Below are 4,141 nucleotides of genomic sequence, written 5' to 3'. Positions count from 1 at the left end.
AATGCGGACACCAAGTGCCCGACAGGGAAACAACGGATGGGTGATGAGTTCTCACAATGGGACGGTGGGGGGAGGGGGGGGGGGGGCCCTGTAGGAAGGGGAAAAATTATGAGCAACAACATTAGGGGGTTAAATGGCTTCCTTAAGGTGATAAACAGGAGATGGGGGTGAGCAGAGCAGACCACTGCTGATATTAGATATAAAGGGATGATGTTCAAGGCAAGAGTGATATAGTGATATTTGGCGAGATAATAAGCCAGCGAAAATATTTCGAACAATATCCCAAGTTGAGTTTTTGTGCGCTATAACTCCCAAAGCGTTTCACAAGTAATGCTTCGTCCAAAGTGCACTTGAGTAATGACCGTCCTTAATTGCTTCTAAAGCAATGTTATCTCATAGTGCCTCTTAGGTACGTCTCACTACGAGACTATGAAGAATATAGCGTTCGGTGGAGCTTTCAAGGGTGCAAAAAGAAAAGAGGGGAGAGAAAAAAAAAGCCCTTCATAATAACTTCCTCTCATTCCGAGCTCATTTATTCTCACTTTCAACCTCCCATCTGATGAAGATAAGAGATCCAAACTGATGGTCCAAAGGTCAGGTTATTCTTCCAGACCGTCTTTCTGCGACTAAAGATGTTTTGCATTAAGAATATGTCAGGTTGAGTGTGACCAGCAAATACTAAGCTCCATGCATGTTTATGCTAATATTTGCACAAATAAATATTTTAAACACGCGTAAACACTACCTAAAAATGTGTCTATGCATAAATGTTTTAAGAATTTGAAAATAAAAATAGACGTATCGTCTTTACTATACCGTCAAACGTGTAAATTTCTTACTTACATGGAGTTTCGTAAAAAAAGTTTCGTTATCGATAAATTAACCGTTGTTTATAATATATCCTGCAATGGCCGCTGTGAAATTTATGTCAGAGACTGGTAGATCCATTTCACAGCGATTAAGGAAACATAATAGATAGTGTGGGGCTTTCACAATAATAATAATAATAATAATAATAATAACATGGGTTCTTTAGTTGAATATAAAATTTAGGCCAAAGGCCAAGCAGTGGGACATTTGAGGTCATTCAGCGCTGAAATGGAAATTGACAGTGAAAGGTTTGAAAGTTGTAACAGGAGGAGAAAAAGCTTGCAGTTGCACTATGAATTAAGTGTTAGGAGAGGGTGGAAAGTAAGATGAAGAAAGAGAATATGAAAGGAGGAACAGTAAAAGGAACGAAAGCGGTTGCAGCTAGGGGCCGAAGGCACGCTGCAAAGAACCTTAAGTAATGCCTTTAGTGCACTAAATGAGGCCCACTGACGGCACTAACCCAACAGAAATTGGAGTGAGGCAACTCTGTTTATCTTGTCTATAGAAAAGGAAGGTTCTGGAAACTGCCACCATCAACAACACAGTAAAACATGTCGTAGACAGACGTCGGCAACTTATAGCATACATCACACACAGGTTGAAAACAAGTCAACGACAGTAGGTGGAGAACGAATCTTTGGCTAATGCTCGATAATCGTGTGAGGTACTGGTCAGGTTTATCAGCTAGTCGCTAACTGGTATTCAACCTGTTCGTGATGTCTGCGATAAGTTACCGACATATTTGTGACAGAACGAAGTCTTAACTCCTCCAATCATAAGAACAAGGCGTGATCCGGCCTGCAGCTTACTCGGGACGCGTGCAGGATTTTCCCCTCACGCATAAGTTGTAAACATTACATTACTAACTTTTAACGTAATGTGCTGAAATCTACGGTCAAATATCGCATTGTGTCACCAACGAAAGTTAAAATAAATGAACTAAATTTTCTTAGAAATAATTGTTCTGTACTGTTTAACATAAATATTATTTAGTTTTTACATTTTCATTCTAGTAAATAAATCATAAACATTTCTAATAAATAAATCATAAATATACTATCCACAAATTCCTGTATCTTTAACTCAACGCGAAACACCTTTTTCAGAACTTTTTAGGCTCTTCCATAGACCTTTCCTACCATCCCCCCTTTCAACAACAACAACGAAGCGAAGTAGTTTGCAGGATTACTCCCCGAGTAAGCAAAAATAGTTAAATCGACATTTCTTATCCTGCCAACATCTTTATTCCACAACCGCACATCGTGTATAAACGCTGTCGCCTACTTTCTTCCACATCAGTAGTTAGAAATGAAGTAGTTAGTCGAAATAAATATTAATTGTATTTACTATGTTTTTTTGGACCTTTTAATTTATCAGTAATTAGAACAGCAGTAGTGCAAATTAAAATATACTTTTTTGTTATATAAATTTAAATTTCTTAGGACTCTTGATCTCATGGACAGCTATCTTTTTAACACTAATCCAACAGTTCTATTGAAGCTGGGGCTTGACTAAACAAAACTGCAGAAAAATCATGCATTTCAATTGTTGTATTGCTTTTTTTTTTTTTTTTTTTTTTTTTTTTTAATTTGATTCAATGGCTTTTTAATTTCACTCATAACCAACCGCCCAGCATCCAACAAACACATACACACACACTCACGCACACATATAATATATATAATATTTATATATTATATACGTATATAGTAGATATATATATATAGTATATATATATTATATATATATAATATATATATATATATATATCGCAAAAGATATTATGATCGGCTTTCAGGCAAGCGCACCTCAAGGAGGGAAAATGCGGTTGCATTGCCTTCGCAAAATACTTTCATATTTGCTTTATATTCCTCATTAAAGTTAAGTTGGCTGGAAAACGATATTTTCTTTACAACCATCGTGAGAATATCGAGGATAATAACGCTGCATAAAGCGGCCAATTCTGGGAGGAAATTCGCCTCAAAAATCCAATAAAGCTTCTGGATCACAAACATTTTCCCTGATAAAAAATAACCTCAATCTGAAGGTTTGGGTAAAGCAGGATGGATGGGGGATGGGGGCGGACGGATAGGCATGTCGTAGGAATGTATTTCCGGCTGACCGGAAGCTTTAGGGTAAGAGAGGCAGGTCACAAGAGTAGCTAGGCTTCGAGATGGATTTTAGGGTTAGGGGACTTATACAATAAGACCTATTTTCCTTCCCATTTGCTGGCGTTGTGTTTACCACCTTTCAGGCAATGCTCGAGGCGGTTTGGAAGCCCCGTGATTCGAAAGCAAGCAGTATCGCTCTCAGTCGGCTGCTAGACGTGATCTCGGACAGAGGTCAAATTGCCAGCCTCCCAACATTAGGCCTACCCACGTCGTGCTGGTGGACACGAACCCCAGACCTGAACAGAGGTCGGACCGCATTCTCCTACAAGGATACACAGCATATTGCATAAAGGTACGTCTGAAAGTGTAAACTTCAACCCAGCACCTTTTACTACCATACGACTCTTGCTAAATTCATTTTCAATTCTTATTTTACCCCTTCTACATCAGAAGCCCTTTGTCCTCATCGGGCCACGTGCTCCCCTTTGTGACTTGTTAAAGACCAAAGCTTTCGTGTATACCTCAGTGAACCAGTCGAGTTTACCTTCCCCAATGTTAGAGAATTAATCAGCCTTAATCAAAGCAAGAAGTCATTTTTTCTTTTATGTCGTTTAATCTGGGATTCTTTTCCAGATTCCATGAGTCACGTGCCGTCTCTCTGCTCGCAAGTGTGCATTAACCAAGTGAATGAAATCAGCTTGAATTGAATGAGACTATAAGCCCCAACGTGGGGGCCAATGTCATTTAACTTTTCTCCAGGCCAGCACGGGCCTTTTTGTAAATAAATAGTTTAAAGTAACGAGCTGAGTTTTCTGGCGACCTTCCCCCTAAAGAAAGTTTACGGTAAGTTCAACAATTCCCTCTTGAAATCCTAAATTACTTCCGTTTACGTATCTAGTTCCTCACAGGGCCCTATATACGTAAAGATTGGCGACCTCGCCGAGGATCGAATCCGGGCTTGCTTAGCTTAAAAAAGCTTGTAATCGCGTTATCCGTTGTAAAACGTAAACTGTAAATTATTTTACAAAAAGTAAATCAAGCACACTTGCAGGGAAAGAAGACACACTGACTCACGGTAAGGTATTCCATTCATTAATATGATTATTTATAACCTATGTTAGCTTAAGGTACGTTTAAGTATTTTTATTGTAGAAGTGTTT

At 38.8% G+C, this 4,141-nt stretch overlaps 1 long non-coding RNA gene across 1 annotated transcript; it reads left to right on the top strand.

Moving 5' to 3' along the window:
- Window positions 1-3,104: 3,104 nt before the first annotated feature.
- LOC135201337 (uncharacterized) lies at window positions 3,105-3,780 on the top strand. Its single transcript, XR_010311505.1, has 2 exons — window positions 3,105-3,333; window positions 3,615-3,780. It is a non-coding gene; the product is annotated as an uncharacterized LOC135201337 (long non-coding RNA).
- Window positions 3,781-4,141: the final 361 nt, after the last annotated feature.

The sequence above is a fragment of the Macrobrachium nipponense genome, chromosome 28, assembly GCF_015104395.2.
Source record: "Macrobrachium nipponense isolate FS-2020 chromosome 28, ASM1510439v2, whole genome shotgun sequence".
Classification (NCBI taxonomy): Eukaryota; Metazoa; Arthropoda; class Malacostraca; order Decapoda; family Palaemonidae; genus Macrobrachium; species Macrobrachium nipponense.
Note: the sequence above shows the minus strand (reverse complement) of the source record. Positions and strands in the feature narration are given on the sequence as shown.